Source organism: Sebastes fasciatus, chromosome 2 (genome assembly GCF_043250625.1).
Source record: "Sebastes fasciatus isolate fSebFas1 chromosome 2, fSebFas1.pri, whole genome shotgun sequence".
Lineage (NCBI taxonomy): Eukaryota > Metazoa > Chordata > Actinopteri > Perciformes > Sebastidae > Sebastes > Sebastes fasciatus.
In genome coordinates this window covers 9,261,871-9,289,743 of record NC_133796.1, presented here as the reverse complement: position 1 = coordinate 9,289,743, position 27,873 = coordinate 9,261,871, and the positions used below count along the sequence as shown (strand labels likewise).

General features: G+C 42.1%; 1 protein-coding gene and 1 long non-coding RNA gene across 3 annotated transcripts in view; both read right to left on the bottom strand.

Annotated features, from left to right (window-relative positions):
* LOC141783549 (uncharacterized) overlaps window positions 1-16,057 on the bottom strand; it is a 43,304-nt gene extending 27,247 nt beyond the window's left edge. The window contains exon 1 of the long non-coding RNA XR_012597294.1: window positions 15,630-16,057. This is a non-coding gene — a long non-coding RNA (uncharacterized LOC141783549). The remainder of the gene's footprint in view (window positions 1-15,629) is intronic.
* LOC141783438 (ATP-binding cassette sub-family C member 12-like) overlaps window positions 1-27,873 on the bottom strand; it is a 247,760-nt gene that overhangs the window by 176,241 nt on the left and 43,646 nt on the right. The window lies entirely within an intron of this gene.

Here is a 27,873-nt window from a genome sequence, read left to right as displayed (position 1 = left end):
CACTCTGACGCTGTTGACGAACGATGTTCAAGAAGTAGCTTCTCGTCGAAAATTTTACATCTCATGGGTAGCAGAAATTTTACGAGAAAAAAGTAAGGAAATAGCGGCAGAAAGCATGCATAGGAATATATCTAAAAGTTCAAGTGAAGAAAATGTGGGTGCGTGTTTACTTTGGGATGGAAGGGTGCAGTTGAGAAAAATGGGTGTGCGTTGGAGTCTGGATGTATGTGCGTTGGAGTTTTGGAGTGAAAAAAAAAAAAAAAAAAAAAAAAGGTGGGAGTGTGTTTACTTTGAGGGGAGCAGAAGGGAAAATGTGGGTGCGTAAATGTGTGTGTGACATTTGGCTGCTGATGGAGTCCAGATGTGGGCCATAAAATGGTTAGAAGACTAATGATGTATGGTATAAAACCATGAGCTTCTGTTTCCAGAAGACTAAATTAATTAAATAATGTAAAACATAAGCTGTTGATTGTGGGAATTGCTCTGGATCAGAGATCGAAGCGCACCCTCTCTGGATCTCCGCTGTCACTCACGCCGTTGGGCGTGATGACACGGCCGGTAGGAGTGGACGCTTGTTTTCTCTGCAAAAGAGGGACTTCCGGGAGATACAGTAAAAGAATAAAACGATGAGCCACTGAAATGAGCCTGGTTACGATAAACGCATACACATAAGATAATAACTATAAACCAGGACAAATAAAGTGGAGTTGTGTAACTGCAGTACCCGTATAACCCTTGGAAAAGAATAGAAACATATAATAATAAGAATAAAGAATGTATAAAACCATGAACTTCGTTTAAGAAGGGTAGTGATTGAAACCCCCTCTCTCTCTCTCTCTCTCTCTCTCTCTTCCCAAAATTCCTTTCGATGACCCTTTCTTGGGAGATACAGAAAATTCCTTTGCCATTTGAACTGTTTGGTCCAGTGGGGTTCTTTAATGTTTAGATAAGGGGTTTAAGTTAGGAATATAATGTATGATGCTGTTAAAGGGACCTATGGGTTCACAAGAGACTAAATCATTGCCTGTTCCTTGTCTGTTATGTCATTTATGGTGAGTGAGAATTGAGACGGGAGACAAGGCAGAGGGCCGGCACATCACGGAGGGGGGATTGCTGACGTCGACTTGGAAGGCTTTCCAGGTCAATCTACTAAAAAGGCCGGTACAACTTATACACAAACTCTTTAACAAAAACAAAACCTGCATTTCCATATGTGTGTGTGTTCTCAGTCATAAGCAATATTGATGGTACACATATGGACCTGCTTTCATTTATTAAACCTAAGAGGAAACTGACCTGCTCAGTTAGGAGAAATAAATAAATGAATTAATAGAAAACTTGGCAACGGATTGATCAGTGAATGCATTTGATTAATTAATGGCATATGATTGTTGAGTCTAACCTCTACTGACAATTACAGATGTTCATGTATGTTATGGTGCGTAGTTTGTCTGATCTGTGATGTGGTGGACATTCAAGGTGGTGACTGTTTGAAGATTTGAGCTGAATATTGATTGATTAGATGACTGGTTAATTTGTTGATTAATTGAGGAGTTGGATAATTGGATAAAGTGTTGATTGACTGATTGGCTAGTTGATCAATTGGTTAATTGGATAATTGGTTAGCTGATTGGTTGGATAATCGGATAAATTGTTGATTGACTGATTGGTTAGTTGATTGATTGGTTAATTGGTTGATTTGAGAATTGGTTAATTGATTGATTGGTCAATTGGTTAATTGGTTAATTGGAGAATTGGTTAATTGGTTAATTGGTTAATTGGATAATTGGTTAATTGATTAAGTGGGTAATTGGATTTAAAAAAAAAAAAAAAAAAAAAAGGGGGGGAAGTAATCTAAATAAGCCTTGAGTAGTTTTTAATTTCAGCAATTACTTCTTAAAGTACAATAACGGAACATAAGGAAGCCGTTATAATGGGGAAGAAGAACACTAAAAATCCGAAAGTAATCACTCCTGTTGAGATAGTACAGAAGAATAATCCTTTAATTAGGGGCATCGCAAACATTGCAAAAATATCGGAAAAATGGCACAAACGCTGGCCTGAAATTGACCAACCATGGCCAATAGAGGGGACGCTTAACCCAGATGTAATTGGAATAATGCTAGTACTTGTATCGACATACAAAGCCGAGCAAAAGAAGGGAAAAAAGGGGATAAAACGCAAAGAGAAGAGGCAAGTGGAGCTTGGCATTCTCCAGTTATTTGAAGATGAGGGACAGAAACTGATCAAAGCTGCAAACGATAAGAGGGATAAAGTTGAAGAAGAAATAAAACAAAACACAGAACAAACAGAAAAACTAAGGAAAGACACCAATTCATCGTTCTCACACATGAACCCTGTGATGGGACCACCACCCTATGAGGTAAAGACGATGGCTAAGAAAATCTATCCTCAAATCCCGGTGATCAGTCAGGAAGGTGACTACCGTATCAGAAACGAGGAGGACAGAATAATAGAAACAGGACGAGCGGAGACAACTATAACGATGTATCCAAGATCCAAAAGTAAGAGTAAAACAAAGTTTGGGTCTAGGAGGCAAAAGCGGGACCATGGAATCGAGAGTGACCAAAGCGATCAGGAAGGGTGCAGAGGAGGATATGACCCTGAAGTCAGGCGGATGTTGGCAAGAGCGGAAATAAGAGGAAATGATAACTCTGATGACAGTGAGGATGAAGAGGGCCAGGAAGAGGGCCATGAAGAGGATGCACGGAAAACTATGAGAGAAATCGAAAGAAGCATAGAGGAATGCTTTTCATGCTTGGATAGAAGTCCCAGCCCTGATCGCCAAGGAACGTTGGAAGAACAATTGGAGGAACTGTATAGACAGAAAAAAGAGTTACAGAAGAAGAGCTCCCCAAAACCAGCTATGAGATATGCATTGCGCTCAAGAAACAAGAAGGAGACTGGAAAAATCTGTCCAGTCATTATCCGAGGACGGAAGTTGGAGTACAAGCCTTGGCAGAATACAGATATGTCAAACATACGCGAAAAGTTACCTACTCTTGAAGATGGAGCACATCCTTGGATTTCGAAGTTGGAAGAAATCACAGTGGGAGAGCAACTGGCCATGGGAGATATAAAGAGACTCTTGGCCTGCCTCATTGGAATTCACGCTATGGAAGAGATTCTACAGAAAGCTGGACTTAATCGATATGTGGGAACTGCTGTGAATGATTCAGAGCTGTTTGCTGCAAGTAGAGGCCAAGTGTGCAGGGCGCTGAAAGACACATTTCCGACAAACGTACATCCTGACAATATTTTTATTGATCCACTGGGACAAGAGGAAAACCCGAGGGCCTATGTGTCGAGAGTTCATCAAGTGTGGAGAAGTATCACAGGAAATGACCCGGATTTGAATCAAATGGAGCAGTCGATTTTGTGAACCAGAATACAGAAGGGGTTGCCCCTGCCAGTGAGAAGCAAATTGGCAGAGGTGGTTGGTCTTGGAAGCATGGAAAAGAGGGTTTATGCGGCTCATATAGCCCACCAAGTTGAGCTGTATAGGAAAAAGGAACATGATCAAAAAGACCAGGACCAAGAGACCCTCAGGAAACTTAATCAAATACAACTGACGGATAACAAGAGGATGGAGAAGAAGCAGGCTCTGGTTATGCAGAATCAGGCTCCACTAAATCAAATAGTACCACTACCACAGCCGAACCAGGTTCAGCTCCAAGCGTTCCAGCCACCGCCGGTGGTTCCAGTTGTCACCTACCCACAGCCAGCCTTTGATCAAGCGCAGCCCTGGAGAGGAAGAGATCAAAGAAATTTCGGAAGAGGAGGAAGGTTTAATCCAAACTTTCAACAGCAATCAACCGGATGTTATACTTGTGGACAACAAGGCCATTTCGCTCGCGAGTGCAACAGGCCCGGAGGAAACATCAGAGGAGGAAACTTCAGAGGAGGATTCAGGGGAGGATTCAGGGGCCAATCAAGGTCACCCAGAGGACCGGTGAACCCTTACAGGGGCCCGGAACCTGGTTACTAGGGGTGCCCGGAAGACTCGAGAGGGGGGTGTCAGCTGGTAGTATCAGGGCCGGAGGAAGATCCAACAATAGAGGTAAAAGTAAATAATCGTCCAGTGGAAGTGATGGCGGACAGCGGAGCTGCTTTTACCTGTATTCGGCCTGAAGATGCTATACATCTCCCCATGTCTGATCAATTGATTCGGACAATCGGGTTCGAGGGAGTAAAACAGCTAGTTCCTCTCACTAAACCAATCGAGATCAGCTATAAAAAGAAGAAGATTACGTTACCCATATTAGTATCAGAACATACACCTATTGCGCTTTTGGGAAGAGATGCTATGTGTAAATTGGGGTGTACAATAAAATGCACGCCAGACGGCTGTCTGGTGGAAATGCCGAACGAGAGGGTTCACCAATTATTGATGACAACAGAGACTGGAGCGTCGTCAGTATTTTGGATTGGAAATCTCAGTGCAGATTTTTTTGAGCCGGTTAAGTTGTGGGAAAAGTTTATCACCGCAAATATGCCCGACGCAAAGCTTCCAGAGTATCCATTTCACTGCACGCTCCAGTATTTCAATGATGATGCTCAAATAAACGCAGAAGAATGGTTGAGCCGACAACCAAAACAAGTTCAAATAAATTCAGGCTGTATAATTTTGGGACCACAAGGAGCAGCTATGAAAATACACAAAGATGACTATTTGGACAAAGAGTTTGATATCGAGAAGAGTGTCCCACATGTGACCTTGTGGGTGCGTGAAGAACATACCCAGAAGCAAGTGGGAGAAATGATGGCGGAGGCTGAAAAAGCTGTTTTTACACCAGTAACAGAGAATCTTGCCATCTGGACGAGTGAGGATCAGAGATTCATTAAGATTATGATCTCTGCTCAAGGAATAGGACAGCCACAAACCGTGCGAATGACACATGAATCCATCTGCAGTGCTAAGATGGACTCAGACTCAATGAGAGAAGAGATGCTACAACAAGTTCCAGAATGTTTATGGGCTCGGCATAATACGGATATTGGACTTGTGAAGTCAGCTCAACCAGTGAGAGTTGAACTCCGACCAGGAGTCAAACCACCGTGGAAGAACCAGTATCCACTGAGTGAAGAGGCAATCCGAGGAATTGAACCACAGATTGAGGGACTTCTTAAGGCGGGGGTGTTAAAGATAACACAGGATCCCCAGAGCAACACGCCTTTGTTGCCGATAAAGAAGCCAGATGATTCATATCGCCTAACACATGATCTAAGAGCGGTCAATGAAGTGGTGGTTGATTTTCCAGCAGAGGTGCCGGATCCACATACTTTGCTAGCCCAACTTCCGCCAAAAGCGACACATTTCACAGTGTTAGATTTATGTGGTGCGTTTTTCAGTGTTCCACTCAGTAGGGAAAGCCAAGGGTTATTTGGGTTCACGTACAATGGACAATCTTATGAGTATGAGAGACTGCCACAAGGATTCAAACATAGTCCTCACATTTTCAATAAAATAGTGAAAGACGATTTGGAGGGGATAGAGCAGGTACTAAAAAGCAATGTAATTCAATACGTGGACGACATCATCATTTGTTCACCAGATGAGGAGACATGCAAAAAGGACTCAATTAAATTGCTACAAATACTGGCAGAGAAGGGCCACAAGGCCTCTCTGAAGAAACTGCAGTATTGTCAGGAGAAGGTAATCTATTTGGGTCAAACAATAACGCAGGGACACAGAAGCGTCTCTGATATTCACGTGGAGGCTATTCGTAAGGCTCCAAAACCCAGAACAGTCCGAGAGATGATGACATTCCTTGGTATTGCAGGATATTCCTCAGCATGGGTTGAGGATTATGCTAGCTTGACGGGGCCTTTAAGAGCTATGATCAAAGATACTGGGAATGCTAAGCTACACTGTAATCTGTCCTGGACACATGATGGCCTTTTGGCATTTGAAACGACAAAAAAGAAGTTGCAAGAGGCTCCGGCGCTAGCAATTCCAGACTACTCTAAGAATTTTGTGTTATATGTATCTACTTCCATTGGGGGTAAATATGCATGTGCAGTTCTTTGTCAACCAACGGGTACGGGTACGAGTCCTCAACCTATTTCGTATTACTCCACGGCTTATTCAGAAGTAGAGCTAGGGTTACCACTGTGTTACAGAACTATGGTGGGAGTTTCTCTAATGTACAATAAAGCATCATCTGTAACAATGGGTTATCCAGTGACAATTCTTACACATCATAGTCTAAGAAATCTTTTGAACTATGGTAAGAACAACTTGACCATGTCTAGGCTCAGAGACTATCATAGGCTCTTAGAGCAGGAAGATGTTACCCTAGCAAGGTGTGTTACGGTAAATCCAGCAGAGAATTTGCCAACTCCAGAAGACGGTGAGCCACACGATTGTGTTCAAGAAGCAGAGAAATACTCTAGGCTTAGATCAGATTTACAAGCTCTCCCATTGCATGTGGTAGACCTGGAGTATTGGACTGATGGGTCTTGTTATCGTGTGGGCGATAAATTAAGGGCCGGCTATGCGATAGTAAAAGCCCAAGGAACTGGATTTACAGTTGAGAAGGCTGAAGAGATACCACAGCCTGCATCTGCACAACTTGCTGAGCTGGTGGGGCTAACTGAAGCATGTTTGTTGGCAGAAGGGAAGCGAGTGACGATATACACTGACTCTGCATATGCACATAATGTGTGCCACTTGTTTGGAGCAGTGTGGAAGAACCGAGGGTTTAAGAAAACGGATGGTTCACCGATACAGCATCACGCCCAGATCATGAAATTGTTGCATGCTATGATGAAGCCTAAAGAAATAGCAATAGCTAAATGTGCGGCACATAAGAAGGATGCGTCAAGGGTTTCACAAGGGAACAGAGCGGCTGATGAAGCTGCAAAAGCAGTCACTGGAGCAGATAAATTGGGCAAAGTTCTCCTCGTCACGCATGAAGTGAACTTGGAAGACAAAATTACACTCAAAGATGTGAGTTTAATGCAGGAAGCTGCTCCTGAAATGGACAAACAGTTGTGGCTAGACCGAGGTGCCACCCGAGATTCTACTGGACTTTGGAGAAATCATGAGGGGCTGGTACTATCACCTCCAGACCTGTTGGGTCTGATGATTCAGGAGGCGCATGGCTTAGCTCACGTTGCAAGGGGGGAAGTGAAGAGAAAGATCACGAAAGAGTATGGTTTTTGGGCACCATGTTTGCTTGAACAGATTGATTATGTCATAGGCAGGTGTACTATCTGTCTAAAAAACAATGTTCGGAGGGGAGTGCCGGTTCCTCCTGGCCACATCCCAACTCCAAGAGGTCCTATGCGGGAACTAGTTATAGACTATGTTGACATGATAAAACCGATTGAAGGGAAAAGGTACATGCTAGTCGTGGTGGACAGATTTTCACGATGGCCTGAGGCCTGTCCAACAAAACGAAAGGATGCTCAATCGGTTGCCAAGTTCTTATGCAGAGAGGTCATAAGCAGGTGGGGACTTCCAGATCGAATATCCTCAGACAATGGGAAAGAGTTTGTGGATAAGACGGTGAAATTGATTTTGCAAAAACTAGGAATCAAACAGCGTCTTGGGGCAATCTATAGCCCACGTAGTCAAGGAATCTGCGAGAGAATGAATGGGGTTCTGAAGAATCGTATTGTCAAAATATGCCAGCACACGGGGTTAAACTGGATTGCAGCACTTCCATTGGCGTTAATGGTATGTCGCTCTAGTGAGCTCCGCGATTTACATATGACACCTCATGAGTTGGTTACAGGAAGACTGATGCCAACGCCTTGTCTGCGGACAAGTGGTAAAGGTCCAAGTTTGGCCCTTTTGGAAGATGAAATGCAAACGTATGTCACATACATGGTTAATCTACATAAAAGAATATCCACATATGTGTCTGACAGGCAAACTAAGGAGGAGGTGCAGGAGAAGCTCGATGCGCAAAAAAGGATCACAGTGCAACCTGGAGACACGGTGTTCGTGAAGGTGTTTAGACGGAAGTGGTATAACGAACGCCGTGAGGGACCGTTTGAAGTGGTTCGCAGTACTGGAACCGCGGTCCAGGTTAAGGGGTCTCCAACTTGGTATCATTTATCGCACTGCGTCAAAGCACCCAGAGAAGAGGTACAACCCACACAGAGTCGAGATGACTCTGTGGAACAAAATGAGGGAGAACAGGCAGCCGAAGGGCAGATGCATGAAAATCCCCAGAGTCAGAATTCAGAAGGAGAGATCACCCAGGTTGTGGACAATGTTGATGTTTCTGTACACATTCCTGATGATGCCAGAAATGACTCGGCAGTTGATGGACAGGACAGAAGATTTAGAGACATTGTCTTTCAACATGTCCCAGACCCAGCAGGGCCTGTTTCAGTTGCCTGCAAAGCGCCAGAGATATCAAAGGGCGGTGACTCCGCTGCAGGACAACCCAGGGATCCAGCCAGACCAAGGAGCCCGAGACCAGTTAGGAGAAGAGTCAAACCAGACCGTTATTAGAACCAGGGTTGAAGTAACCTTGGGACAGTCAGTTAGGCTTCCATGTCAGTGTACAGAAGAAAACAGTGGTAAAGGGAAACTCAGAGTTCAGTGGGAAGATAACCATGGTAAGATCCTAGATCTGTCAGAGACAGTACCATTAGGGAAGTATACATTAGTTAATGACAAAAGGAGAGTGAAGGTTGAGGGAGACTGTAGTCTCTATGTATATAAGCCTCAACAGGAAGATCAAGGTGATTACAGGTGTTCTTTTTACGATCGACATATTGGAAGTGAGCTGTCCGAGCTAGGATTTGGAGTTCGCGTGGTGTCTCTAGTAATACTAGGGGGGAATAAGAGTATAGATTCACAAGAGGTTGGGGAAACAAGAGAATTGACAACGATGACATCAACTCTCCAGACGAAAGCTGGACAGATGGAAGAGAAATCTACTCCTTCAATGGCAAAAGCTATTGAAAGTATAAATGCGTCACATGTAACTACAAAGGCGCCTCAGGTGATATCTATAACGTCACCTCATTTGAGTACTGTGATCAGAGCTAGGGTAGGAGGAACAGCTTACCTTCCTTGTCAGTGTGGGAGATGGAATAATGGAGGGAACTTGTTTCCCAAATGGGAAAATAGTCGTGGTGAAGATTTGTTGTTGACAAGACCGGACGATGACGTTGTGCCTCGTGGTCAGAGGAAGTATATTTTGTTGAATGAGGTTAGGTGGATAAAAATTAAAGATGATTGTTCCCTTGTCCTGCGTAACGTTACTCGGGAAGACGAAGGAGAATACATGTGTTCTTATGAAGATCCGGAGTTTAAATTTGTTCCATATCAAAATTATTGGATCACAGGTCGTGTGACTCGTAGAGTGTCACTCCTGATAAAAGATTTGGGGCCTATTGGAGTTTCTAGGGGTACTAAAGAAGTTCAGAAACAATTTACTACAGTAACCACTCCAAAGGTGATTAGTACACAGATAAAGCTTGTTACATTAGTTCCAAAAACAACTAAGAATGTTCATACACCGACTCTGGCTACTACTCTAATTATGACTTCAAAGGGGATGAATGTTACAACAGTGACGACATCCGTGGCATCTACGACATTTGTAAATACAACGCAGACATCTAATATGACATCTTGGACCTTTAAGGATGTGGTTAATTTAGTCGAGAAGCAAGTGTCAAAAATAGAGCCTAGAGTGAACAGAAGCAATGACATTGTTGAAGTTAGAGAACAGAGGATAGAAGAAAAGGATGTAGAGTTATCTACGTCCAGCTCAGAGGCTGCTACTTTAAAATTGAAATCAATAAATAATGATAATGCTTCCAATCAGAGTACTGCCTTGGCGGTAATATTAACGCCTAGGAAATTGGAGAATGGGACACAGACACTTGATAAAGTATCCTTGAAAGTGAAAGAGATGGTAAATGAGAGACGGAAGTCTATGTTGGAGATGGGGATTAGTGTGGGTAGTAGGAAGGAGATTGAGGAAGTGAAGGTTGGAAATTCATCTGAGACTGTTCAGAGGAATATTTTAGATATGGGAAAGGAGTTTGTTGACTCAGATCAGATATCACAGGAGATGTTTGAACAGAACCATGTATTGCAGAAGAGAGACACTAAATGGAAGGCATTTGGGTTTGATCCTTCAGTGTTACAAATCGCAGACCCGTGGGCAGGTAGGAACTTATGGTTTCAGCAAGTAACCCACTCCGTAAGATCGGTGGTGAAAACGAATGGTCCGTATCTGGTGAAAATCCGATCGCCAAGCTCATGGCCTTCGATTTTAGAGACTATACCAGAACCACTAACCACTATGTGTCAAAATTATGCATTATCATGGCTCTTGTATCAACAGCAATCATCAGTGGATAAAGTGATGGCTTTAGCAATGAACCTTTTTAAGCCTAGATTGACTTGTTCTTGGGTGGCAGGTTTACCATATGTAAATATACGTGATCAGCATGAAGATATCAGAACAGCGGTCCCTGATATAATGGAGGTGACAGCAGTGGGAGCTACCAGCTGTTTTTGTTCAAATACAACTCATGAAGGGCCGGGAACGTTTATGGGGTTATCAAAGTGTGATAAATATATGATGGACTTGGGTAAAATGGAACGTGGGAATAGTAATGATTCGTATGAAGCGTCTTTTCAGGCATCACAACACAAAAAGAAGACAATTTTGAGGGTACATAACCAGATATTGCCAGGGAATGTGACTATAGGGAATTTCAAGGATATTTGGTGGGTCTGTGGTAATAAGGCATACATATTTCTACCATATGGGTGGACAGGATGCTGTTATATGTCACTGTTGAAACTTCCATATGAGGTTCTTACTATCCAGAAGGGAGTAGGGACAGAGGGGGTCCAATCTGATGTCGCTTCAAGTAGTAGGAGAAAACGTGAGTTGGCACAGTTTCACAAGTTGGAATCCTTCCATTGGAGAATAAGTTTAGGAGAGAAGTGGGGTATAGGATTTTTTCCATGGTATGGTGTGACGTTCTTGGCAGATCACATCGACAACATTACATACACCTTACAGGGCTTTGCAAACGAAACTATAAGAGGTTTCGAATTGTTGTCAAACACCCAGAGAAGTCACAGACTGACGTTGCTGAAACATGACATGGCTCTTGATTATATTTTGGCCAAACAAGGGGGCTTATGTGTTGCTTTAAATTTAACAGGAGATGCTTGCTACACTTTGATTCCCGATGGTTCTGATAATATGACTAGTGTCATAGGGGCATTGAAGCTCATAAGAGATGCGTTTGGCCCATCAGAAGACGCGGGATGGTCTGCAAACGCTTGGTTGCGGGATAAATTGGGGCCACTAGGAGCAGTGTTAGTTCAGGTTTTGGTAGCGCTCGTTCTGTCGTTGTGCGTGATGTTTTGTTTTTGCACGATGTTGTTGACCTTTGCAAAGGCCATGATAATTAAATGGGTTGGAGTTGTGCTGCCCGGCGATCAAACGTTGATGCCATTATTACACGAAGCTGACACGGACGTGGAAGAGGATGACGCAATAAAGATCGAAGTGATGGAGGAATATCCATTTTAAAACATAATCATATTATTTACCTCTGTTTTTGCTTGTGTAGTTTGTAGTGTTGATGTTGTGTTGCTCTTTCGAGACTTTGTTTAGTCTCGAAGGGGGGGTATGGCAACAAATGAACAATATGATTAATTTCACATTTATGATTTCTAATATGAACAATATGATTAATGGACATTTATGAACAATATGATTAATTTCACATTTATGATTTCTAATTTCACATTTTTACTTATAAAAGTGTTCTTATTCTGTGTTTGATGTTTAAATTTGTATCTGTTCTGTATGCAAAAGATACTGGTTTTCTTTTCTTTCATTCTAGAACATTCTGGGGGAAGAACACTGTGAGGGTGGTGGATTGTCAGGGACTCCGAGGGGCTGAATGGATTCAGACATTTCAAACATGAAAATACGAATGGCCTGAAGAACTCTGAACGTGGACTGTCGATACAACATCCAGAGTCAAGACGTCATCGAGACTACACCTGAGTCAAGGCTGCTGAGAAACTACAGCGTTATACAGTCTTATGTCTTCTCTGAGATGTTACCTTAGTGTTATTGAAAAGGAATTTTCTTTTTTGTGTATTACATGCTTGAGAAATGATGGTTTCTAAATATAATGGGACCTCAGATGTTTTCTTTTTCTTTTTCTCGATGTTTAGGGACAGTGGGGTAGGCAGGAAAAGGTCCATAGAAGGGTGCGATGGGTCGACCAGCCTGACTTTGGACATTTGTTTTGTTTTAATTTGCTGAGAGTTCCATATGCATTGCGTAAATCAGTTCCATATACAAATTGCTAAAATTCTGTATTTCAGTATTATGGAGTATTATGTATGGTCGCCTTGGCAGAGGGACCGTGAGAGAATTTTCCTGTATACATTGTTTAATACATTGTTCAAGAAAGATTAGCTGCCTGACAGGTTTTTCACTCTCACTTTTATACTCCATAAAGTTGTTTCAATAGTAATAAGGACAGGTTGTTAAATTTGTCATGTTAATACACCTGTATGTTTCTTCTCTTATTTTTTCGAGACTTTGTTAAGTCTCGAAGGGGGGAATATGTGGTATATTTTCAGGTCTTGCACCGGACAGAGAGGCCCCCAGTTGGAAACATATGTGCAGGAAGCGGACGGGGAGACCTGGGGTCATGCGGTGGATCCAGGGGCTGAAAGATAAACATGTAGGTCAAAGGTCACATACCTAAGCATACGCTTAGCTCAGCAAGTTGCCTGAATTGAACCCAATATAAGGAGGTACGAGAGCCCCAAAGGGAGGACTTTCATATTCGACTGGAGGCCTCCGGACTGCTCGAGACGTCCGTATGACATGTGTGGCTTGTTTGTAATAAACTCTATTTTACCAGCAAGAACAGTGTCCTCGGAGCATCCTTCATCATCACTTCAACAGCACTGTCGCAGAAAAGATACGACACTTTCTCTACAATTCTAAAATAAAATGCTTCAGGCTCCATGCTAATCCTGTTGAAAATCAGATACCATTGTTGCACCTCCTGCAATCCAGCATCTGTTCATGAGAATACACAGCGGGGATTGGAGGATTGGTAGAAATGGACGGTCCTGAGGGGGTTAACTGATTTAGAGTGGAGAGAGAAATTTAGAATTGAGCTGTCTGATCTGCTGGGTCCAGTTGGTTTCCAGGGATGTCAGCATCTATCTCCTGAACCCGGCGATGAGAGTGGAAATTGAACTGTACAAATATAGAAACTGTGGAGAATACATAGATACAGAGAAGCAAAGGAGTTGATGTCTTGCTTTAGAAAAGTGATGTGTTATGATGTGTTGTGGCTGAGTTACCAGGTTGTGTTGTTGTGGTCTCTTGTGTACTCTCACTTGTTGAATTGTTGTTGTTTGCACTGTATTGTGTAAAGCCTAACTTCTACTATATGTCAAGGCTGATACAGATAATGACATTGGAGATTTTTTTTTAAATCCAATAACAATAAATCTATCAATATTCATTACTTGAACTAAACACATGACATAAACAAACAGTTTTGATAAGATCCCTTAAAGCGGCAGTAGGCAGAATGTTTTTGGCATCATTGGGCAAAAATTCCATAATAACCTTTCAGCATATTGTAATTCAAGTGTTCTGAGAGAGACTTCTGCACCTCATTCTTGGCTCTGTTATCAGGCTTTAAAAAATCTAGCCTGTAACGGGAGACTTTGGCCAATCACAAGTCATTTCAGAGAGAGAGAGCGTTCCTATTGACTGTTCATTCAACGGAGGCAGCTGTCAATCACTCGCAAACTCCAATCAAACGGTCAAACTAGGCAGCGCTGATCAAATATGAATCAATATTCTCTTACTGTAATGTCTATTTCTCGCCTCAAATGTTATTCAGAAACATCTTGTAGCATACGGTCTAGCTGTAAAACAGTAACAGAATATTGATTCTTATTTGATCAGCGCTGCCTAGTTTGACTGTTTGATCGGAGTTTGCGAGTGATTGACAGCTGCTCATAGACAGTAAGGCTCCAGCTCGGCTCTGATTGGTTGTTTTCTGGAGGACACAGGAGGACACAGAGGCACATGATTTTCTTTCAGATTACCTGTCTCATGCACTAAGGTCAGGATATAGTGACCGTTTTATAAAAATAACTTTTTTTAAATCATATTTGCTCTAATTCTACCCACTGCAGCTTAAAGGCCGGAGATATACTTGCTTTTTAACCAAGCGTTCACATAGACAACCTGCTACATGATTAACGGAATTGTTCACATAGTTGCCTATGTACTATGCGTGTTACTAGAGGATTCAACTAGAGGGCACACCGGAGAACTCAGACCTTATAGAACAGGTCGTCCACCAATCGGAAGGTCGGTGGTTCGATCCCCGGCTGCTCCGGTCACATGTCGATGTGTCTTTGAGCAAGACACTTAACCCCAAATTGCTCCCGAAGGCATAGCCATCTGTGTGTGAATGAGTATTTAGATTAGATCCTGATGGGCAAAAGTTGGCACCTCGCATGGCCTCTACCATCAGTGTATGAATGTGTGTGTGGATGCGTGAGGCTGACATGTGGTGTAAAGTGCTTTGAGTGGTCGGAAGACTGGAAAAGCGCTATATAAATGCAAGTCCATTTACCATTTACCATAACATCCGGATTCGCATCACGTAAACAATACACATAGCGACATTCGAGTAGATTACTATATTAATTCTGAGATCACAGCAGAAAAAGTGATGGCAGCACCATCGTAGATGGTATGTAAGGCCCTTAAATCAAGCATGTCGACTTCTAAAACTTTAACTAGCATATTTGTCACTGCAGCTGCAATGACAGATCGTACAGATGCTGTAAACAAAATAATGACATTATCAGCTTATGTAGTTGATATGGCGAATGTGTTGCTGCTTATTTACACATCCGGTACACAGTGACATTGGCATTCATTTGGTGTTTCTGGCCAGCTCATGAATGTCCAATATTCACGCTCTGAATCTAAACACTGAGTATTTCACTGTGAACGACGACTTTCACATACACGTAGCTATTTGATGCATTGTTGCATTGCATCATTTTGATGTATATTTTTGTTAAAAATATTGGTTATAGCAGATCTACATTTAGTTATTAAAGACTTGTGTCCAAGTATGTAGAGCAAGAGTCAATGCTCTCTGGTGGACAAACTATGTAAACATTATATTTCTATAATGTACTGTCCTTGTGATTTATAAATCTATGATAAGCTGAAATCAGATGATAATTGGCCTGACTTATTCTTTTTGGGGAGACAATGTAAGAAAAATGTACAAAAAGGGTGAAACCGATCTGTTTGTCTAGACATGTCTATCTGTTTCTTGTCAGTAATTGTTTTGTTGATGTGACCGGCTCTGCCTCCATACACATCTCGCTGCTGCCTCTCGCTGTCTCTGCCCTCTCTCCCGTGACACACACACACACACACACACCGTCTCCTCTCTCTTTCTCCTCCTCCTTTCATTCACACATTCTCTCCCTATCCTCCTCCCTTTTTCCGCCTGCCTGCCTCTGACCGTTTCTCCTCCACTCTCTCCTCCCTCAACCTCTCTCTCTCTCCTCCTCGCTCCCCTCCTACCGTTTGGACTGCAGCAGTCTCTCCTCAGCCTCCTGTCTTTCTCTTAGCAGCCTCTGCAGGTGAAGGATCTCCCTGTGGTAAGAAGCTGTCCTCCCCTCCGCTGCCTCCTCCAACACTGCCAGTCTGGTTGACGCCTGCTGCCGGTACACCTGCACATACACATACACACACACACACAGAGGAATGAGATGTGGAGTGTTGCTATGAAGGAGGCGGATTTACATGAAGGACAGCGCAGAGACAACTGGAGTGGAGGAGGGGGAGTCACACACATTGGGACAAGGTGAGGAACAACACATGCATTAACCTGCAGATCTTCTATGGAGAGGCTGGTGTGGGTGCATCTGCACTTCTACTGTATTTGGTGTTTATTTGTTTGCATGTGTGTGTCCAGAAAATAATAGTTTGGTTTTAGACCTGTATTTAAGTTGTTGTGTCAGCAGATCAGCAGCTGTTGAGCTGCAGACAGTTCAAAACTACCGCAGGTGGTGCAGCACGCACACCACACGCGCACGCGCACGCACACACACACACACACACACACACACACACACACACACACACACACACACACACTCATACAAGTGGCATACATGTTTATTGTTATGTGGACTAGATTGCCTCCGTTGATGCAGAATAACCGTCATGGCAATAAAGCAAAAGGGGGGCCATTAAAGTAAAGAGAGAATCAATGAAAGATTGTAAAAGAGCAAGAGAAACAAAGGAAAATAAAAGAAACAGAGAAGATGGATAGTGAGTGTTGCTGCTCTGTGCTATGCTATGTTGGAGATTTAGTGATGAGAAAAACAAGGTCTGTAAAAGGACAAACACTGCGTGCTTGCCCTCTATTTGTGTGTGTGCATAGGAGTTTATCACTGTCTTCTTGATAAAGGGTAAAATAAACAAAGTTGTTTTGACCCTTTCACGCTAAATAATTATGAATTATCAAGTAGCTGTATTTGATTCTGAGACATGTCGTGCAGAAGCAGTTATGAAAATGTTTTGTGTTTTATCACTGGTGATGGATTTGATACTGATTTATATATGAGGCTGTATTTCTGAAGCTATCCTATCCCTTCTTTTAATCTTGTAATTATGATACCAGATCAGAGGACTGGTGAGTTGTAATTGTCTTATCACGATGTGTTTGCACAAAGCATATTTTACCCCCATCTGCTACTACAAAGCTTTGAAAACATGGAAAACAGAAAAGCGCCAACAGATGCCAAATGCTTTTTCCTTAACCAACCAATCACAACCAAAGAGGCATTAATGTTTCTCATGGGATAATTACATGTGGAAAAATTGGTCCATTGTAGTAACGGAGTGCTATTGAATGAGAAGAACGCTAAGCAGAGGGATCACATGTAATACGGCATCAGGTAGCTGAAATGAACAGTTTCTTATGAAGACATGAATTAAATTGCTTTTCTCACCTAAATAACTGTACTCCTATTAGTGCTGTGTATGTGAACTACTTGTTCATTTTCGGAATTACATCAAGAGCTTCATTAACGCCTCAATGACTTTAAGGTAATAATATTTCACATTTCCTATGATTCAGTCTATGGTTTTGGTTTGTAATTTCAACACATTTTCTCCTTTCTTTTTTTTTTTTTTTTTTACTGGATGAATGTTTGGGCCTCGCTTTAGAAAGAGTGTTTGCTCTCAAAGAGGCCCCCTGATGAAAAACAGAAAGAAAGAAAAAATTAATTGCCTGGGACAGACTTGAGAGCTGAGAGCATGTCAAAATGATTTTTGCTCTGAGTAAAAAGGATATTGGGTCCAATTAAGTTTGACAGATGCATAGTCTTTCAATTTCCATACCCAAATGTTACATGGATAGAAACTGCACCTCTTTCATAACAAAATCCCTTTGTTTGCAGACCAATAGTCCACAGAGGAAATACAGTCCATATAGAGGAAAATCAGACCATCATCCGTAACACATTATGTCATCATCATTGTGATCAATTACCCATGTTCTATAACGACTAAATAGCCTCCTACGGCACATCAGAGTCGACACAATGGTGGGATTAACCATGAAAGACATTACCTAGCTTTCTACCTATCCTATCGACACAAAGGCATGATTGATTACAGACCGCAGGATGTATACAGAACCATGACAACATAACAACATGACGCTTATGAGCACATCATCAGTATGGAAGGCTAGACACGTAGTTTGATCAGCAGTAAGCAAATTGAAAATGCCAACAGTACTGTTACTGAATGATGTTAGAATACTGATAGCGGTATCATATGCTCCAGATCTTAGTGGTATTATTTACATACAGTACGTCCTGAACAGTCAGGCCCTGACATCGATCAGGCAAGTGTGAAATACACGTACAGGCCATAAACCAGCCTTACCCTGAGCATATAATTTACGACAGCGTCATTACATACTGTACCTGTGTCATCCTTTAAATCAACTGTTACAGGCAGGTAGATATGGTAGATGACCTCATTGTCTCTTGAATGTATAGGATTTCATAATTCCCAAAAGAGCTTTTCAACCATAAGGCATCTTATTTTATCAGAGACTTTGCCTGATACATAGACCAAAGATGTTATTTGACACAACCTGGATTGTTTCCTTTTTTAAGATTAGCTCTACGTATATGATACCGACTAGTACCGTTACTGACACTGCTACGTTCAAATGTTTTGTCACCTAAGGCTTTGAGTCTTTTTTTTTTAGCAGTCAAGCATTAGTATAGTTTCAAGCAATATATACATTTAGTGCATCATCAGACCAACAATTGAAAAAATTTCAAATGTGCTTTTCACTCAACCCTCTAGGCTTACTAACTCTCCCTGCAGTGCAGAGCCTGTTTAGGCAACACAACTTAGTTAGGTTTAGGAAAAGGTTGTGGTTTTGGTTCAAATAAGAACTTTTGCCATGTAAAATTAGTATGTTTGTTACGTAACTTAGGTAACTGGCGTTAGTTAAGTACATAAGTTACTTCAAATAAGTACAGTAAAATAAGTCAACATTGAAATGGTTTCACACGGGACACAAACAGCGGTCTACTGAGTGAAAGTGTGTTTGTTTGAGCCATCCATTGACCCTGACTTCCTCTTTATGTGGACTTTGCAAGCCCACAGAAAGAGACAATTTTCATAGTGGCTAAACCTAGGAATTACAACTTCTGGGTCTGTAACATGATGCCATTCGGCCCAAAAATACTTTTTCCTATAGACTTACATTGGGAAACAGACGTCCGTAAATCAGCGGATCATTTCTTGGGGGTAAATCAACTTCCCAGAACAAACACTTCAATAGCCCTCACTTAAATCATTAGGTCATAAAAGTTGTAGAATTCACTAATAGCCAAATACATTTATTTCCCTAGGCATAATGAACTGCTGTTCCTGTGAGCGAGCAGAGATCGAGCAGTTGGGAGGCGGGGTTAAAGGAAATGCTGCTGCGCTTGCTCTATTTTATTTATTTATTTGACCTTTATTTAACCAGGTAAAATCAATTGAGAACCAATTCTCATTTACAATGATGACCTGGCCAAGAGGCAGTAGCACAGTCCACACAAGTGACACAAACAGCACAGATACAATACAGTATGACAAACACATGAGAAAATGGCTAAAAACAGCATATGTAAATTAATAAACACTATGTACAAAAAAAGGCGGATTACTGGATGTTCTTTGTAAAAATGGAAGAGAGAGAGAGAAGTGAGGGCTGGTCAGCAAGTACAGCAGTCAACTATGACTTGTTGCAACTTTTGTTTGAACATGTTGAGAGAGGTGAGAGCTGTTAGTTTGAGCGTGTTTTGTAGTGAGTTCCAGTCATTTGCAGCGGCAAAATGAAAGGAGTTATGACCAAACACAGTACGGACTTTTGGAATGATGAGCCTAATGAAGTCACTGGATCTTAAACGGCGATTGCTGTGGGAAATGTGCAGAAGATTGGCCCATGGATGCGGAAAATCCGGGTAATTTTATCACTCGACAGTTGAGCCATTTTGGCTTCATGCGCCACTGAGCAACTTTGATAGGAATGAACGGGGCCTCGCCTCCAACGCTTTATCCAGTTCTCTGTATACATCCATGGGACTTTGTCTCTCTTTGTAATACGGTATGTCACCTGACTTCCTTAGAGGCAGCCTCCTGCACATCCCGGCTCACGATTACGTGGGTTATATATGAATTACAGTGCATTACATTTCCTAGGTATAAGTACGAACAGTGAATGAGAATAGCCTGATCACAGTGTCGCAAGTAATGTGTCTGACTGATTAAGTAACTGACCTGGCTTTTATTTACTGATGTCTTACCAAACACTGTGGAGTGCAGGCTGATGTGAGTGTGAGTTAAAAGAAAAGAGAGAGACGATGTAAGAATGACTAACAATGCAATTGCATACACAGTTCAGGACCACACTGAAGTAATACAAAAAATCTAATTAGCACTGATGGAAAAGTAATCTAGTACATCAGTGTTATTACCAACATGCAGCATGCATGTTTTACACAGGCTTCACCTTTTAAAGAGCAGTACAGGGAATATAGGCTTGCCCATTTAATCCTGTAGAAATGACACACTCACCTCTCTCCTACCAGTGGCCGTTTCTCTGCAGAAGAATGTCTACGTGGTTATTAGGTGGCAGCATATGTCATCAGCCACCACCCTGCTATAGTCTGACGTACTTAGCGGCCAGCAACAATAAAAGGCTATTTTCCCTTCCCCCTGTATGTCTTGGCCAAAGGTTGAAAGCTTCTAGTTATTAACGTCATAATGTCATAAAGTACATAAAAGAAAACTGTACTTCACCCACAAAATGGCCATTCGTATATCAATTACTCACCGCGTGTTACCTTGAATTCTTGAAGACAACTTTGTTTTGCTTGCTTGCGTCCAAGGTGAACGTACTATCTGAAAGACGAGTAAATCCTTGATGAACTGAAGTAGAAGCTTAACAACAGCAAAAATATATAAAAAATCTGATTACAAACTCTTGCACAACTCGTGCAGTACAATCCAAGTCTCATTTACCAAAATCATACAATTCAAAATGCTTACGCAACTACTGTCTCATGCATGGATTTGCAGCATGTATGCGCAATCATGAGACGGTAGTGGAGGGAGTGTTTTAAATAGTATGATTTTGGTGAAGATGCATGTGTTTGGGAAGTAGTGAGCATACGACTGGATAAACAAGACTTGGATTATACTGCATGAGTTGTGTGAGAGTTTGTAAACGGATGTTTTTTTAAATTTCACTGTTGTTAAAGCTGGACTCCATTTACTTAAATTCATCAAGGATTTACACCATTTTCCGCCGTTTTTGGTTCACATTGGAGGCATGCGAGAAAAACTAAGTTGAATTTAAGAAGAATTTAAGCAAGAACGAGGTGAGTAATTGATATATGAAAAGTCATTTTGTGGGTGAAGTATTCCTTTAATCAAACCACGACGGACATTAATTTAGCCAGCCATCTTACGATGTTTTGTCAAAGCTGCCAACTTGTCTTAAGACCTTTACACACCGGGGTCGTGACGAGTAAACGTCACAAAAATGTGAAATACTCTCCTACTAATATTATATGTCTAGGGCTTTTATTGTAAATGGTGAGAACGGAAGGAGTGGATCTAGTCTGCACTACCTTTGTCAATGTTTAAAGGAGTAAAGTTTGCCGTCTTGGTTCGGACTTCAGAGCCTCCGTGTTGTTGTTTCATAAACATAAGCGCAATTCAACCGGTTCCACACAACATGATTGGTTGATGCCGTAATTTGCGGTGCGAAAGCTCAGAAGAATTATGTCGCTTTTTCGCTGCGTAATATTTGCGTTTCGTGTATACAAATATACTGACGTGCGAAGAAAACACTGACTGTGTGTTACGGCCTTTAAGATGATCAAAATAATGAATATGTTGACCAATATACTATAACACAAATTTAAAAGGTTCATCATTTGATGGTGCTCTCAATGAAAACATTAATATTTTATTCATGTATTCATGTATGTATCTATTTGTTGTAGTTTGTTAAAGAAAAATGAGTCACCGATAATGTGCAGTCTACAGAGGATATTTACAGAGCTAAGAAAAAGAAGTCCAAGACATGGGGTAGCTCATAATATCAAAACATCTTTGCCAGACACGCTCAAGATGCACTCAACAGACTTTGTCGTGTCTTAGCAGGGTGGTTAGCTACAAGACCCTATTGACAAGTGGATTCTAAATATTCATCTGAAACATATCTGGATCTAGCCCCATCATATAATGGGCGCTTGGCCTGGCCAGTCAAGAGCCTTAGCCTTAGATATGGCCCTAACTAATGGCCCTCTTCACTCTTTTCACAACCAGCATGTGAATTTGCAGTCGTGCACAGTAATGAATGGAATTGGTATTTTCTGTTGGAGAGCTATAACCTGGAAAGCAAAATGTCTCCAAAGCTTGGACTGAATCTCCATCAACCCCCCGGGGAGGCAGCAGGGCAACAGCATCAGCCCAGCTGAAGCGGTGACATTTAGCCCTCATAACAAGCTGAGCTGAGCAACGCCAACCCAATATATCCCCCCTCCTAGCTGTAGCCCAGAGGCTGGCTGACCTTCTCCACACAGTAACAACAAAAATACAAAAAAATTCAGAGCAGAAAAATATTAATGACACTACAATCTAGAGGGCAAATGTTTTTCATTATTTTTTAACATTTCTTTGTAAACACTTGTTTCTCCACATAAGTTTCACTCAGCACAATTCAGCACACACACCTGAGAACTGCTCAGTTGTGTTTTTAAATTCAGAGCATAGGCCTATCTAGTGCCTCCATACGGCTCTCAACATGGCGATGGCTGAGCCAGCAGTGTGGACAGAGCCAACAGGGTTTACCTGAGGGGGAACAAGAGGGTGGGCGCTACACTTCCGCGACAACGCCATTTGTCGGGACAGCGTTATCAGCTGTAACCGCCAAATGAGCGCAGTGCAGAGCGGCGGCCATGAGCTAGCCAGTGGGGCACACTCACATGCACTAAAAAGCACATGTGGCCGGCCCAGCAGTGTCAACAGAGCACAGAGAAGCACGGATTACAACACACACAGCGGGAGAGTGACTTCCTTCTCTGCTCAGGATGCCATTACTCTACGATATCTTTACATCGCGAGAGTCACAATTGTACTATAGTTTGCATGTGAGCATTAAACTCACATTTAATAGAGTTGTATGTGAATATAGGATATGTATATGGCATCCAGACTCAGACCTGACAATAATAACTTCCCCCTGAGGCAACCTAGAGCCTACAGACATATGCTGTGGGAGAGCGTTTGATATACTGTATGTTGCAGTGACTAGCAGTACACTCAAGTTTTCTGCTTGAACTTGCTCTCAAGCTTCACTACGTTTACTTTCTAAAATAACCAGTCCCCTGGTTCTTTTGTTTCTCCATATGAAAAGCCATTTGAAGTTGATCCTTTGAGTCCTACCACCTGTTTGAAGCCAACCCTGTCTCAGCACTGCCATATGTCCTACCTCATGCTGAAATACGATTTGAGCTGCAGCCAACAACTGCTGCTAACAGTCTGAACGCAGAGTAAATCTTGAGCTGGTGTTAAAGGCTACTGTATATACACCCTCCTCTCCTTTTATCTGCCAACCTACTATTATTCTAATGAACACCTCACAACCTCACAAACAACACCATACCCTTTTATCCAATTCATTAATTCACAAATCCAAATGTTTAAATTCCCTGCAGCGATACCTCCATTCTCTCAGCTATAAAGCTTCAGTGCACGTGTAAACAAACTGACCTTTTCTGCTGAAATTGGCTGTCTTGTGTCATTAGGTAATGAAGCAGTTCCATAGGGCAAGCAGACTTCAACTACATGAGACCCTACTCTACGCCCGATCTTACTGCATTTAATAAGTGTGGATGCATTGGATGGGAGCATAGTGAGACAAGACAATACAGGAATTGAATGGATGAAACTGGTTCACCTGCTACAGGCATACAGTGGAGCAAAAGGAAGTAACGTTGCAGCTGAAGGAACAAGCAAGATACTGTTTTACCGCATTTCCACTGCATGGTACGACACAGCTCTACTCAACTCGCTCTTTTTTGGTTTTCCATTAGCAGAAGTTGTGGATAGTACCTGTTACTTTTTTTGGTAGGTTTCAATCGAGCTGAGAAGGTTGAGTTAAAACACTGCAGACCAATGATTGCTCAGAGAAAATCATCACCAGCGCAACACGGGACATCCTACACAAACGCTCCATTTTTAAATAGCCAAGCTACCATCGATAGAGACAACAATTTTTTAATTCACTCGACCCAGATTTCAGACCCAGATAGAATTACCCCCTAGAGTTTGTATGCCTCCGCCAGCCAGTCAAGTTGCAGTTTACATCTAAGTCTGTCCAAAATGTCATCACTTTATCCTATTAGACATTAGTGTGAATTGTCATAATTAGCATATGGATTCTTGGGTTATGGCCAAAAATGTGGTTTGTGAAGTCACAGTGACCTTTGACCACCAACTTCTAATCAGTTCATCCCTGAGTCCAAGTGGACGTTTGTGCCACATTTGAAGAAATTTCCTCCAGGTGTTCCTTAGCTATCATGTTCACAAGAAAACCCGGATACATAACGCCCGGGCAAAAAGCCTGCAAAACTATGCTATACACTATGTAAGCCCACACTACGCTGCACAATTGACGAAGTGCAGATGTTCTTCTGTTTGGTTGCCGATGAAAGGATTCAGCAAGTATCGCGTTGAAGATGATGTCACAGCAGTTTCACACTGAAGGGGTGCTATCCGAAGTGGAAAACGAAATAGAGAAAAGGACCTGGTACCAAAAGTGAGTTGAGTCATGTTGACCTGCAGGCATTAGTTTCCTACTGTACTGGTGGTTTACTGGACAGCTTCCAGTGGTAGATAATGCAAGACTGTGGTTGCAATTCCTAGCTCCCAGAGGCCAAAAGAAAAACAATGTGGTTGTGCTGGTTGGCTTCCAGTGGCTAACCATTGAATGATAGAAAGCTAAAAATATACTGGGCATCTCCCAGTGGCCAACAATAGAATCCTGTGGGTATGTGAATATGTAGAACGTCCTGAATGTGATGCACAGTCGGGTTGAAAATGAGCATTTAGTGTAAGTCAAATAACTTTTCCTGGGTCAGTAAAGGTTAGAAATGATGCCATTTTTCTTTCTAAGCTAGTGGTGTGCAGCATAAAATGCCTGTCAAGGAGGATCTGATTTGCCACCTCTCACAAGACTCTGCTGTCATGCCCTTCTAGTTAAAAATCTCTGACCTTTGCTGAGGAGTGAAGCTCTTGTGGTATAGGGGAGTCCACAGGTGCGAGGATGATTGTTGCAGGTCGGCTTGCGATGGCAAAGGATAACTATGGGGTTAATGTACTGACAGAAGTAATATCAGTAAGCCTCTTTGTCTGCTGGGTTTTAAAAACATCAGAGAAAGAGGATGTAGTAGCATTTCTGCCAATAGCACACAAACACAGACATCACACACACACACACAGAATCATTCACCTCCCTTGATAAAGAACTGGGAAGACAACACAGCTCATCTGCCAATGTCAAAGTCAATGTCACAATTAGTTCTGGTCCTACTGTATTGGGGGTTCACTTCAATCAGGCAAACTGACTGCAAATCACTATGCTTGGGCACATGACAACACATGATTTTGAGTGCTATTGTAAAAATCTTGTTGGATGGTAAAGCAACCATGTGCCTGATTCGTTAAGTGGTTTGCCAGTGTTTGGCTGGATAGATAACTAATGGTTTGTTGGTCTTTAGTAGGGCTGATGGATTTGAAGCATGTTGTATAGCTGTAGAGAGCCCGATAGTTTGGTTCTGTGTTTGCCCTCCTGGCTCTTTTCTTATTTCTTTGTTTATCACTTCTCTGACATATAATCATTTCGAGGTGACGGTAGAATAACAAAGTGAATCTTTTTACACCTGTCTTGAATATATGCTGTGTATTTCTGCACAGCAGAGCTTGTTGGCAGCCTAATAGTGCTTACAGTGCTGGGTCTGCTGCCCACATATGTTGGTCTACTTACTTGCTCCAGAGTGCAATCATCTTGGTCACGCAACCAAAAATCTGTCAAGTGTGACTTGTCTCTACTGCCCCTACTCTGCCTCTGATTGGCTCTGAACCTGATATACTCTGTACTCCTCCTCAAGCCAGATCACACCCTTAAATAAAACATACCAGTAATTCAAAATGAAGACAACTATTGATTGTTTTATTGTCAAGAAAAGTAATGTGGTACCCATTACTCCTGTCCCCGGCCTTGAAAGGCCCAACCCAGACCCGACATCATCGGCAGAGGTAACCGCTCCAACACCTGTCTCCCCAGTAAGATTATCCCTGACCCAACAACTTCGGCGGAGATGGCTTCATCTGATTTCAAGCCAGAGCCAGAGCTTACCACTTCCAAAAAGCCCAAAATATATGCCTTTTGCAAAGAATTGCCCGTCCAATTTCCATGACTCGGGTATGATAAAACGGCCAACATTATGCATTGCATTTATTGGGAAGAGTAGGGCCAAAGCATGGCTGGGAACAGTGCTTTTCCTGTCGCAGCATCACCCTTCCGATTTGAAATGTTAAAAAAGCTGTCATGTGTCGTGTCGTGACAGGTGCGTGGCTGGTAGAGCAGCCCCTCTCTCTGCAAACTGGTGATCCCAAAGTAAACCTGCATGAGCACTGGGAGAACATGCAGACACCACACAACAGCTCAGTTAGGTTAAAACCCAGGACCTCCTCGCTCTGAAGCAACAGTGCTCGGTCAACCACCCAATAGCATTCATGGATTTCTCTAGTTTACTGGACTCGAGCATCTAATGAAGCTTGTTCTGACAGGCCACACTGTCAACAGTGGCTGGATCAGCTAGTGGGCTATACTGTACAGACTCTCAGCTCTCATTTATGCTTTTTGCGACAGTGTCACAGAGGCTATTTCTGTAACTCCGCTGGAGGGACTGACTTGTACATCCTCAAAAATGTAACTACGGGGGCGATGGGGATTCCATATGGAGACCACAAGATATGTGATTGGTCGGATTGGAAGCAATGGAACGTACACAAACACAGTTTTTTTTGCATCTAGTGTTGCGTTGGTCCTACAATAATCAACAGGTTAAATTCAATGCTGCATTATAAATCAATTCCTACACCAGAGACTACTATGGCGGGACTGGAGGACTGACAAAGAAGCATAAATCCATCTTTATTTGACCATGCCTGCCATAACAGTGAAGAGCCAACTGCTCAGATTATACATTTAAATGCCCCATTAACACATTATGTAGATTCCTTACATCGATTTACAGAATATAACTACTTCAACCTTTTTTTTCCAACATTATAGCACCTCTGTTGTTGTTGCAGCAGGTTTCTGTTCTGTTAGTACTTTTCTCCTGCCTTACGCTCTTGTGCGTGCCTGCATTATATGGCAGGAAGCTTCCAGAAATGAGCTACATCCCCAGACATACAGTAATTGCTGTTTATGATGAAATACACTTTGACAGCTGTTGTCCTGACAGAACATTGTTAGTGTCAGATGCGTCGTTTTAGATACACACATTCGTCTTTGTAACAGCTAAAGACTGGAGAAGAATGCCTGAATATCTGTTTAAATTGGAGCAGCTCAAGTTTCTCACAGGTCAATGTGCAGAATGCAGAGTAGAGAGGCCAGAATTGATTAAACAGCAGTGTGTTTAAATAAATGTACCAATCCTCCCATTGAAGCACAGTTACCCACTGTTCATCAAGGCTGAGTACTACTTAGCCCTAATCCAAGCTGCCCTAACCCTATTTAATCGGAAAGCTCCATAGATTGTATTCGAAAACTTTTACAGTAGTGTTATTATGTACCAAATCTTGAATATACTGTATATGAAAATCAGAAGTTTCAAAAGAATATTATAAGTAAAAGGCAAAAATCTTGCGCTATTCAAAGGAATACATCTAGGAAGTACAGCTGAAGCTTATTCTGTGTATTTTGGAGAATCGGACAAAGTCAGACAAACCCACCAAGCAGTACTTACCAGCTAAAAGCAATTGTGAAGAGAGCATAAATCTACTATTTCCCCCCTATCATATGCTATAAATGCAGGTAAACACAGCGTTTCATGTAGTTCGTCTTGCCAAGATCTATGCAGAATATTGACTTGAGCAGGGATGTGAGACAGCTCTAAGTATGTCTGTTCACACCTGGCATTAACATGCGTCTCCACATGCG